A 12,996-nucleotide genomic window follows, 5' to 3' on the forward strand; every position below is an offset into this window, starting at 1 on the left:
CTGCTATTGCGTTGTTATGAGAGAAACATCGCAGCTAAAATATTATGAAGAGTTTAAGACAAAGGGAACAAAAGGGGAAAAGCACAGAGAGCAAATCTCCAGAGAGATGTATAATTTATGCTCACAACTGAGATTGTTTGGATCTCAGTGAATAGGATTTCATGCTACAAGATGATCGCTGTATCTTTGCTGAGTTGAAGTCTCAGTGGCTTTTGGGTTTGGATAGTAAAGTAGTTGAATTTTGCTCTTTAGGCTTGAGGCACTCAGACTTATTCTCTGAATCTTCACTTGAGGCCAAAAATAAATAAATAATTTTGTCTCTCAGCAAGGTTTGTAAATTAAGCCTTAAAATGTTCATTATCAATTTCAGTGCCTTCTATTACCAGGTAGTTTATGATTAGTAAAATCTACTAGTAAAAATTACAGTAAAATTGACTCTTTCATTTTTTTGTTGTTTTTGTTTGCTTGTTTAATATTTATGCTTCAATTCAGAAGTTTCTAGAGATAGAAACAATGCTTCTGTGGATGGTTTAAAGTTTTAAACCTTCTGTCTGTGAAGGGAGGTTATTTGAAGTAGTTTTGGTTCTAAATACAGCTAAACTACATTCTGGGACTGGTGAATCGTCCAGTGGGAACCAAAGACTGACCTATATGTTGGGGGAAAAAAACAAAAAAACATCTGAACTTGCATCAGTGAGGTTCAGGTTATGCTTATGATGCCTCTTTTCAGCAAGAAAACCTGCTACAGACGCAAAAAAAAAGTTATAAATGAAGTCATCTTTTTTTGAACTCATCCAATCAATTCTTTGTTCACAGACTGAGTGTCACAATAAAAAGCCAGCTAAACAACAAAGCCATCTTTTACTCTGAAGAAGACAGCCACCTCAGTGAGATGAAACAGGTAATTTTCGTTTAAATGTTTTCAGTCATTAGTATATTTTTTTCGTTGCTATATTTGCTGAGGTAAATGTTTTTAAAGTAGGTATTTACTGGATGTTTTATGTTGAGAACAAACTGTGAGGCATCGTTGTACTCGTCCCCGCATCATAAATTATACAAAAAGAGGATTCCCGTGCGTGTGAAATGGCTTTGTTCACAGTTTGTGTCACATCAGTGCATGTTTAACTAGGCAAAACAAAAGCTACTCAATATTTTAGTGCGCAGAGACTCACAGAATGAAGAGACGCTGCTGCACGGCTGTTCTGTCTCCTCCTGTCTTGTCCCTCTCGTCTGGTGTCCTGCCGTCTCGGGTTTGCAGAAAAACATTTTCTCAGTAACTAGTACTCCAACCCAGTGTCTTCATGGGAGAATAGTTGCTACGCAGCAAAAACCAACAAGAAAGGACTCTGATCTATTTTTGTATGTAAGTATGAATGTAAGTAAAAAATAAAGTATGTTCAAGAAAAGAAACATTAAAAGAATGAAAAGAAATTAAGCACCACATTAAAAGAAAGACACTTTGATAGAATAAAAAATGTAAATCTAAAAAAAATGCATGATAAAAATGGTCTTATAGTTGTTTAGCTTCATGGGAAATCTATAACAAAAACTATGTTTCAGTCCTGAAATGAAAGAATTTCTGCACATAGAATAGAATAGAATAGAATAGAATAGAAATTCAGATGCTTCGAGACATGAAGATGAAAAGAAGTATCATAAATTTATAAAGAAACAAAATGAAGAATAATATACCATACAGTAAGGACAATATTATAGTACTGGAATACTGTGTATTTATCAGAAATAGTAAATGCTCATAAAGTGCATGTTTATTTATGCATTAGGACAACAGACTATTTGCAATAATGAATAAATGAAAGCTGTGTAAACAGAGATTTACATCTACATGGTTCCTACCTGACAAGCAACTGAGGTATATTATAGGTCCAAAACAATTCATTACCTTATAGACAAGTAATATGTTTTTTTTTATCCTTTTCAAGAAACAGGAAGTCAAAATGAGCAGTGATTTAAGGATTCCTGTGATATGATTCATTTTCCCCGATGATGGGCAAGAACCTGGTTATTTTCTTATAAATTACAATAATCTAACCTTTTAACCTGCTAAATGTAAAAGATTCCCTGACTAGAGAGCCTTCGTTCTTACTAATGTTTCTCAGATAACCTTATGCTGACAGGCATAATTAAGTCTGTCTATAACAACCGGTTTCTAGCATGCTGTGCGGTTTTTAGCCCCATTTAGTCTTGTTGAATCCTAGACTACCTTTTTGGGACCAAAGCAAAACCTTTTCAGAATAAAGCTAAACAAAATTCTCTCTGATCCACTAATACTGTAGATATCGTGGGCACACTGACTCAGTGACTGTAGAGGACTAAGGTTATGTTGTGACCCATTTATAAAGCTTTGTGTTAGTAGCATTAATATAGCATGCCGTTTCTGTGGTAGATATTGTGAGTTATACGTAGTAAATTGACATTAAATAAAAGCGGCTCATGAATGAAGCCTTGAGGAACCTCATATGTGATATTTGTTTGCTTTGATTTACACATGAGACAAAGTTTCCTAGTTTGCGAAGTAACACCTGAAACAATCGAGTAAACCACACAGTTCACAGTTGTGTTACGTCTAACTTTTACCTTCTATGCTAATTGTGCCTTTAGCTCCCACCAGTGAGTTTTAATCAACTTAAATCTACTAAAATGTATAACCTATGGCTGTGTACCTTTCCTCTGAAAGAAACCATTATTATTACAGGGAAAATACAGAAGACTAATGGAAAAATGGATGTTCTATTATCTTATAGGTGTAGGTCATTTGGCATTTTTTGCAGAGGTTGTTTATTTATTTTAATTTGCTGCTTGCTGTGACCCCATCACATTCAGTTTTCTCATCTGCTCAAAGGTCTTAGTATCTTTTTTTTTCTTTTTTTCTACCGGTTCAACAGCAGAGAAGATCTTAACTGCTCCCTACAATCCACTTAGTGTCCTTGCGCTCGGGTTGGTCTGATTAGGCGTTGGCTAATTAGGTCTGACTTGCCGGGCTTTTAAGTCACTCGCCATCTTCCACAAGGTCTGGTTAAAAGTTGATGGATGGATGAGACATTAAGCGTCAAGATGGAGAAACAGGACTGATGGGAGTTCATGGCATAAGAGGACACGATCGAGGTTGCTCAGCATTTTGCCATTATCCTTTCTGTGGTTGTCAATTATTCAACAGTTCATGTAAATGACTCTTGCGGTGGAACTTTGGAACATAACAAAGTTTCAAATAACTTTGTCGACAGCAAAATAGAATCAGAATGAAAAGCGATTTACACTTACATTTATAACATTCCGCATCACAGCAAAAGCAAGAAACTCTCAAGATCCCAAGATTTCATCACTGGCCGAGTCTTTTCACCGTCTTAACACGGGAACACCAAAGCGATGGACGAATCCAGCAGAAATCACCAGATGGATAAGCAGCCAAAGCAGACACATGAACCGGTGTGGAGGAGGGGAAGAAAAGCCGAGTTGTCAGATATTAATCGAGACATTTTAACTTTGTCATGAGAACATTTGCGAGCTTTAAGGCACACTACTGATGTTTAGCCTGAGGGTGTGACAGACAGGAATGGATGTTGTGCTAAGCAAAGCGTTTGATCTCCAGCATCACGGGAACGCAGGTATCAGAGAGAAGCTCATACCTCTAACAGCTGTTCAGACTCCCTCACAGGATTTGTTTTTTAGTTGTTGTTTTTTTTCTCTTTTTTTAGATGTTGCTGCAAATGGGCAGACAAAAATTTCACTTTGAAGAACTCTCTCTTCTTCAGATCTCTCTAAAAAGTCACACATTGTACAGTCAGCGCTGCTCTTTGAAACAAGATAAACACATTTAAGTCAACAGGCTAAACATTGCTCTCCAAAGACGGGTGTAAGTGTGTGTTAATAGGCCTCACAACACAATTACATGGCTTCCACATAATGGCACTCAAATCAATGAATGGATTCTGCCCCCTACTGTCAATGAGGAACACTACATCTATAATCAATTAGCATGTATTCAATGAGGAAAAATTGCACAGTGAACAGTATTAATAAAAACATTACCATAATTATATTATTATTACCATATACCAATTCTTTACTAGGAGCACGGTTTCTGTGCAGGACCCAAAAACCAGCAATGATAAATTTAATATAAGGCATTGAAATGTTATGTGATTGTCCAATTCATATTTATTTGGAGATTTTATGTGCTTGCAATGAAAAGATATAAATTGAGCTCCCATTTCAAACTTACTTCATTTATTTAATAAATACGAGTCAGAATAAGAATCAGACCTCAACATTCACTCCCTGTAAATTGCAGTGAACACAGCAACCTCTTCTGGACAAACGGTAAAACAAGCAGAAAATGAAATAAATCTTGCAAATCAAAAATAAGCTGCAGTAAAACAATTCAGAGAAAATTTAAAGAAATGAAGAATTTGATTGAAGTTATGACGGTGTGACCAATGTTTTAAAAAGTTTAAAAGTAAGTCCAGAGATTGCAGTCATGGATTCTTTTGATACATAGGAAACAAATTCCCAAATGTCTGGCATTGCATCCCAGAAGATAACTGGCCTGTAAGTTGGATGTAAAAAATAAAAATCATAATATTGCCTGTTGAAGCGTTAAAAAGTAATCCATGATCAATGCATCTGATTAGTTCGCCTTGACTGCACATTGGTGAGCTAATCAGGCCAAAGGGATCAATGGACATTCTGCCTCTCATTGCTTCTGTCTTTGGATAACTACAATGTAAATGACTGGGTACTAAAAGAAGCCATACTGGGACATGCGCTAAAACTCTGCTGCATTGTTCACATGGGAATCTGCGCTTACGCCACGCCAGTTTTTAATCAATGAAATGTGAAAAACAAGTCCCTATTACACATCCCTCTCTTACTCTATTATCATCATATCCATCAGAGCTGCTTTTCTTCCATTTCCAGATCATCTTCTCCAGACTATAAACTTCACAGCCCTTGTGGCAAGTCCTTGCGGTACAATCCGTACTGCTGCCTCTGTTTGCCTCCCGCTTTCACTGAGCTCTACAAGACCAGCAGATGTTGCGCATTGTTCCTTTCAAAGAGAAACTAATTGCTAAACAAAAGGTGCTGGCGTGTCCTGTCGAGTATCCTTGTAAATGTTTTACAGCCGCAGCTCTATTGCTAGTTAAGTGGCTAATTATAAAAGAAGAACAAAAGTGTCTAATTAGGAATGAAGACGGGGAGGAGGAGACTTTTCCCCCCACACACTTTTCTTTTACACAGGGCAGCTGATACAATCAACTGAATATAAATTAAAGTTCCCTGGTTCTTGTAAAGAGCAGTCTGTTTGTCATTGTTGAACTGGAAAATGCTGTGTAGGTTTTTTTTTTTTTCCTGCATCTAAAAGCTGAGACTTTCATTAAGTATTTTTACATTAACCTCAACTTTGTCTTAAAGAAATTCCCAAAAACCTTTATTTATGTAAAATAACAATGCTCACGGTCTTGTAATATTGGCTTCAAATCATAATGTCTAGTATAAAATGTAGTTAAACATGAATTATTCTGACTTCTGCATGCATGTTTATGTAGCATTTTACAATGCTATATAAAACTGAGAAGATGACATTATTGTCTGATATATTTTTGGATTGTCCCTCCATTAGGTTAGATAAATATAATATTTATATATAAACTACAGTAAAAATAAAGTTAAAAAAATACACAAAAACAGAAAAAAACACAATAGAACCCTAGGAAAATAAAATAAAATACTAATAATATGATTTTCCTATTGTCCATTTAGCAGAGATGCATAATTCAGTTCTTCATTAGATAATTTGAACTCTTTCGTTGAGGACTGCATCATTTTATCGTGTCTTGAAAAGCATCAAAAACCTGCTCTGATGTGTGCCTGTGCGGATTCCTCGTTTTGCCTCCTGCACTTATAAAAATGAGTCCCCTGGCCTGATGACATGGTCAAGCTTCAGTATGCATCACAGTGCCTGTGTGAGCCTGTCTGTGAGAAAACAGAGCCCTTGACACTCTGTCTTGACAAAGTTGGGTAATTAACGACAGCGCCTATTAAAGGGAGAATATTCAGCCAGTGATAAATGGCTTTAATAACAGGTCTCTGTTCTTGCTAACAGAGACAGATCCCGCCGCCACCGTCAGCCTGCCCACTAGATAAAACTACCCAGACTCCCATCTCAGCACCCTCTTCATCTTGCCTTTTCCCATCGGCAGTCTTGCTTCTGCTCCGTTTCCTCTTTTCTCTCTCTCTCTCTCTCTAACTTTCGAATTCTTTCCTCTCAGAGCCTCCATCTTTCCTGCAGACTGCTCTGTCTACCGCAACTTTTGTTTACCATTTCCAGGGACGAGTCCCGTCAAGCGTCTTTAACAGATTCAAACTGTGAAATGTCCTCGTAAAACAAACAGGTTCAACCCTATCAACCTACCTGCACGCATGGCGCCGTGTTCGTGTTTGTTCATGTTTGTCTTGTAAAACATCGTTAGCCTCTTTGTGTAAGGGCCATGCAAATTGGACAGTTAAGAAGCGCTCGGACCTATTTATGTTCCAGCTCAGCGTTTTAACAGGCCTGCGCTACTGCTTTATGTGCCCTGGTGGGGTTTAGGGCAGGGCCTGACCACGGGGGTCATATTCATCACAGCCTCGTATTGTGAGATGGGTCCAGATGTCTGTGCTCATTAGAACAGCACTGAGAGATTTAGAAGACAGAAATGGGATTGAGTTAAAGAGCCTCTTTTCCATCCACAACCATGATGATTTCATGGTGTCTCAGAAGGAGTGATCAGTGTGTGCAAAATAAAAAAAAATTTAAAAAACATATGTACATAAAATTTAAGATTATGTGTCCTGGTAAACAAATTTTCACATGGACAAGTCAAGTGCAGCATTGTCAGTGATGATCCTTCCTGTTACCCTCTTTAGTTCTGTTGACCTGCAAGTCTTGCACTGAAATCTGTTTGCAAATAGCTTTCCCTTAAAACCCATCTCCAGATGTGGAAAAAAAGACTGAGCCTGTTTTGTTGTAAATTTATAAGATTTTTCACTGCAAAAAACATGCAGCTGGAGAAAAAATACCTTTTTGCAATAAGTCTGTGTAACAAGAGCAATGTGTGTTTTTAAAAACGGTGATCATTGTAGAAGTCAGATATATTTTTGTGGTGCCATATGAAATCCAAAACCCATAACAAATTTTTGGTGTTTTATTAAGGAAGTAAGTTGCTAGTTCAGAAATTGAACTTTTAGGTTTTATTAAAAATCATATTTTTAAAAACGTCACCCCCCCCCGAGAATCCAATGAATCAACTTAATGATCTAGCTATTAATTTCAAGATAGATAGATAGATAGATAGATAGATAGATAGATAGATAGATAGATAGATAGATAGATAGATAGATAGATAGATAGATAGATAGATCCACTGTGCATGAGGAGGGTCTTCTCCCTCCAGATGTTGTAGTTTTTTGCTCTCTCTTGCAGGACCAAAAGCAGTGAGTCCATTAAATTCACATGAGAATCTAATTAGGGACCCCCACTAAGGAGCGGACTTGGTAGCATTCATTGGGGAGCAGCACTGCCAAGACCCTGACACCCAGAGAACACCCTCTGCAAGCGAATGGAGAATGACCAAGGAGTTGCTCTGTGACTGACTTAGACCTCTGCTTCCTTGAAGGCACGGATATTCGGAGCTGATTGCTCTCATTAAACTTGTTATAGTGCTATAATTATAATAGTTTACCTGTGAAAATTGATGACTTAGTGTGTGGTTACTCCGCGCACGACAACTTCTGGTAACCTTCTAATGGGTGCTTTAGCTTTGTGGATGTACATTCTGGCAAACAGAAAACTACACACCACACCAATTGTAGGCATGTACACATTTGAAACATGACTATAACAAGAGGTCAATTTGTTCATTTATTCTGAATCCAAGAAGGAAAAGCGACATGGCTGGATCTTGTGTTATAATTAGGTGGATAATAACAGTGAGTGAATTATTGCGCTCTTGTTATTTGAGTCTGTCCTCTGCTGCTCGTCAGATGAGACATCCATGTGACCATAATTCTCATTCTGGCAGCACCGCAGTGACTGATATTCTTTAAATTACACCTCCTTGGGCAAAGCATTTGGAAATGCTTTGCAGATGGGAATTCATCACAAAATGTCAAGGAGAAAATGAGGGGCATCAGAGCTTGATTGCTCCAGCAAAAAAATTAATTATTTTCTAAAAGGAAGTGAATGATGTTATTGGAAACAGTCATCACACAAGAAAGACAGTAAAAAGCGGAATATGTTATGCGTAAAAGATGACTTAAAGTGAGCTTATGGTGGATGTTATCCTACTGGCAGACAGAAAATGAAAACTGACTTCTATCAAGTAAGGAAAGTAAATGCAATCTAATGTACAATGTTTTCAGATCCTTTAAGTTCTTTCTCCTTTCTGACGTTTCAGCTGTCGTGACAATTTCAACCCAAAGCAAGCTCTGACTGCACTGTCCTAATCAATAATGTAAACACGTATTTAAAGGCATTTCCTTTTCCGCTGTGTTCAGGATTTGTTAAAGTTCATTTTATTTAAATGTATAAAAGTGAGAAACATGAAAAAAAGGTGTAAAACAAAAGAAGTGAGCAAAAAGCAATCAATAACACAGGCCCTAAAGCGCAACAGTGGCTGCCAGAGGACAGTTGTTATAACAAACTCTTCATTACAGATTTGAACTATTAAATTTAAATTTAAGTGGGAATTTGTCTTGTGAGGGGGAGGAGAAAGTCTTGAGAAAATATTGCCTGACAGCTCTAGCGTGGACACCCAGCACTCCACATAGAGATTTGATGTGCTGGGTGTCGCAAGCCTACCCTGCTTACAGCTCACTGTAGTGGAGAAAAAGCACAAAAACTGTGACAAAAGCTGTCATTCAAAACATGAAAAGTTTACTTCCACTGAGTTCCTCTCCTGATCTTGCATAGATTATTTTTTCATAGATGCTATTTCACCATAATCTAGTTAAGAAGAATAAACCACTGCTGTTTCCACCTGACTCTGCCTCAAAGCTTCATCCTCACTGTAAAATCCAACCGCAAAAGGCCGCCTTGTCACAGAAGTCATTTGTCACCAATTCCCAGTAAGTTAAAGGTATCAGTGTCAATTTACCCATATACCGTAATTTCTATAAACAGCTGCAAAAAATGTCAAAATAATTTGTTTTTTGTTTGTTTTTTTATGTTTCTGAAGGAAGGAATAAGCAATGACAAACACAGTACACTAGAATACACTGACCTAAACATTATAGTGGTTGAATATAACCTACTATATAGTAAGTTCTTATTTGTGCCTTTAATGCTGGGAAAAATAAATAGTTTTGAGTGTAAATTCTTGCACAGCTTACAACAGTTTGTTCTGTTGGGTGTCCATCGATAATTTCTGTTTAAAGGGACAGCCTAATCACAGTTTTTCCATCACAAAAATAAATTGTGAAACACCAGTTCCCGTGTATGAATGGTCCGCACTATACACATTAAAAATTCATCCAATATCTAGTCTTTTATCCCAATCACTTCCAAAAACAAAGGAGATTGAGGTAATTTTGCTTCAATTCCAGCTGCTTGACAACACTGCTCTAAAGTCCTACTGCTCTCATTCTTGCGTCTCGCCTTTGCTGTGACAGCTTTGGCCTTTAAGCTTAGCACTGTTATCACAGGAGCTTCACATTTTAACAGGCATTTCATTGCCATCATCTTGCTGAGTTCTCTGTCACAATGACTGACAGCAGGCCTCTCTTCCAATAACGCTACACAAAAGAATGTCAGTGACTCCATTTAACTTTATTAGTTTTAAAGCCAGTGGCTACAGATTTTTATGGGCTACTTTCTTGAGCACCTTACAGTGAGATACTGCTGTCTAAACTGTATTATATGTTATAAACTTCCACAAGTACACCGCACCGGCTGTATGGGAATATAAAGCACACATTCACTTTTTATGGCACACGATTCAATGGAAAATCTTGTGTTGATAGCATTCTATAGGCTATTGTGGGCTTTCACAAATGGGTCTTGGTGAAATATCTGTCCGTCTCTTACAGTCAGCGTCTCGTGTTCAACTTTGAAATGACAATATTTTGTACACATGCCTCTGTTGCAGAGCAACACCTCATAATAACTGAACTGTAACCCCACGTTTCTGGTTAATAAGATGTGATTCTGCACCTTTAAGTTTCTAATGCTGTTTACAACCATAATGTACCTGAATTCAATGTAAAATGATTGAATTCAGATTTTTTTGTTAACAAAAATCCTTCACAGGTTAAACGGTATGGCCATATGACTGGATGGTGTATGTTTCTGAATTTTTGACAATAATCTTGTCCCTCTGGTCCTTTACGCACTTTATAATTCTATGTCACCCTGACGAGAGTATCTCAGTATCGCCCATTGACCCTAACGGCCTCTGTAATTGTCAGAAATCCAGCAAAACTGGACTATGAAATATAATCCCTTTAAACAATCACAACAAAATACTACAAAGCGGACTTTATCCAATTTCAGCCACGCATTAAACATTTTTGCAGCGACTGGAACTCAGTTTCCGAAAGTGCCCAAAATGAATTACATTATGGATTATCATGTAATTATGGATCTTTCCAAAGACTGATAGGGCCGGAAAATTGAGTTCTGAATATTTCATAATGCACGGCACCGTCTTTGTAGAGGAAATTATTTAGGGATAGCACGCTCATTTGCAGAATGGATAAAGGTTCATTGCGAGTCACCAGAGTGCTGTAATTGGAAAGCTGCTGTGATTCAAAGGAATTATTCAAAGATGAGCATGTCTACTCAATAACTGCAAAATCAGTGTGCCATTAATACTCAGTCACACACCCCAAAAAATACTGAAATGATGGCAAAACCTACCGTGCTGTGTACTTATTCTCTTAATTGTGCCATATATTGTGTAAATATGACATGTAAACAAATGTGATTAATGTGCATTTTGTGTCTTTTTCTACAGATGAGACCAGCACCTTTCCATCATCGCCACTTCAAGCTTCTACACCACGCCTCAAAGCCATGTGATTTAAAACTAAACACTGAATAACATAATTCACTCAGAGGAAACAGGTTAAATTTTTACAAAGATAATATCACCGGTAAACACTGTGGACCAAGTTAGTACATCATTTGACCTATTGTCATCTGCTTAACAAATCTTAAAGATTAGTAAATTGCACACTTCCTTGAACTGTTTGAAGTTCAGAAGAAAAATGTTTGTCTGGAAAACATGAACAAACACTTTTGAGAAATGTCTTCTTTAAAAGGCGAATCCAAATGTCAGAGAGACAGATACACAGAGAGCGCTGCCTTCTGGGCGTCGAGCAGAAAATCTTCAGAATAATATTTTTTCCCAGTTGGAGCGAACTGCAATTACCCGTCATCAAACATACAAAGCAGAGTGTTTGCACTCTCATAGCCTGGAGAGGAACATGGTCACTGTTTGCAAAATCACACAAAGGAGACTCAGGAAAAGCAATGTAGGAGTGTTATTGAGATCAGATTTACTGGATTTATGTTGCTGTGATTAGTCAGATAATAAAATCCACTGACAGCTTATTTATAAACTATTGTGTATAAAGGAGTAGCTCCAAATTCTGAGGTGTAAATTTTTTCCAACATAATGGTAAACATATCACACAAAGTGAGATATGAACTTTTTTTTTTTATCTTTATGCATTTTTTAAACAAAGAGTGGCTCAAAAGTATCATGACTAAAATGAAACACTTCATGCTATTATATTTATGTTTTTTCCTTTTCTGATTCATGACACAACAGAGGAATGTATACAACGCTGTAATTAAATGGAAGGGAAAATATTGAGATTATTAATTAGGTTTATTAAAATACTGACATGTACGTTTTATTCCGAGCTTCTCTAAGAAGTTGACATAAAGGCTGAACTTTAGCCGGTGCCGTAGCACAGAGCTGCTTGACTGTTTTGACAGATTTTTTTTTAATGAAAAACGGATTCACAAATCCAATATTTTATAAGCCCATATAGCTTTGAAGTGTTTTAATTTATTGAATTTCTGTGTATGCAACCAACAAACAATTTGAAAACACTCATCTCATAGCCCCACCTTTAATTTAACCCTTGATTGTAAGCATGTTAAACTCAACAGCAGTGAGCCTTAAGTGCACGCTGCATACCTACTTATTTATTTTTGACATTTTTCTTTTACTGTTTTACATTGCCACATACAGGCCTTGTTAATTACTGACTGTGTTCTTGACAAACATGTTTGAAAGGACAAATAAATTAATTATTTTAGAAAAACTCTCCAGAAAGAAGTTTGTGTACCAAGAGATTGATGCTTCAATCTTGAGCTGTGAAACAAGTCTGAATGTTTGTACCTGTTTTTAAAATGTAAATGTAAAATCTGAGTATTGGTAAATGACACTTCAGAATAGCTATCACTACTGGTGTGACAACGTTTCAGTTGGTTTATTTATTGGTTTTAAATCTTTCTGTATTCCCTGTATTTAAGAGACACATATTTTTCTGGATTTTTTGAAGTACTGGTCAGCGAGGAAGACTCCAAGCTAAGTAATCAAATTTAAAAAGTTCTAATGTTCACAGCTCTTTATATAACTAAGTCTGTGCGCTAATATGGAATAACAAATGAGTTCAATATTGCATCCGTGATAATGTTGGTTTTTTTTCCTAACTTGTGAAACAATGATCTCATGAGGATTTACATCAATCCACGGCTGTCTGTCTGTAGTTTCAATTTAGTTTTTATAAAGTACTTGTTATAATTCTTGATGTTTGTCCTTTATAAAAGTAATGCATTTTATGAAATATGATACATCTTTGAATAATTTGCCATTTAAGGGAATTTGCACTGTACACGCTTATTTCTTTTGCTAGCTGGAAGTAAACAAGTTAATCTGCTTAAAATTTGTTAGATCATTTCATGAATAAATGATGAAAATCCCA

At 36.8% G+C, this 12,996-nt stretch overlaps 1 long non-coding RNA gene across 1 annotated transcript in view; it reads left to right on the forward strand.

Moving 5' to 3' along the window:
- The window catches only part of LOC116719125 (uncharacterized), a 40,159-nt gene extending 27,163 nt beyond the window's left edge, over positions 1-12,996 (forward strand). Inside the window, exon 4 of the long non-coding RNA XR_004339083.1 lies at positions 11,013-12,996. This is a non-coding gene — a long non-coding RNA (uncharacterized LOC116719125). The remainder of the gene's footprint in view (positions 1-11,012) is intronic.

This window comes from Xiphophorus hellerii, chromosome 4, assembly GCF_003331165.1.
Source record: "Xiphophorus hellerii strain 12219 chromosome 4, Xiphophorus_hellerii-4.1, whole genome shotgun sequence".
NCBI lineage: Eukaryota > Metazoa > Chordata > Actinopteri > Cyprinodontiformes > Poeciliidae > Xiphophorus > Xiphophorus hellerii.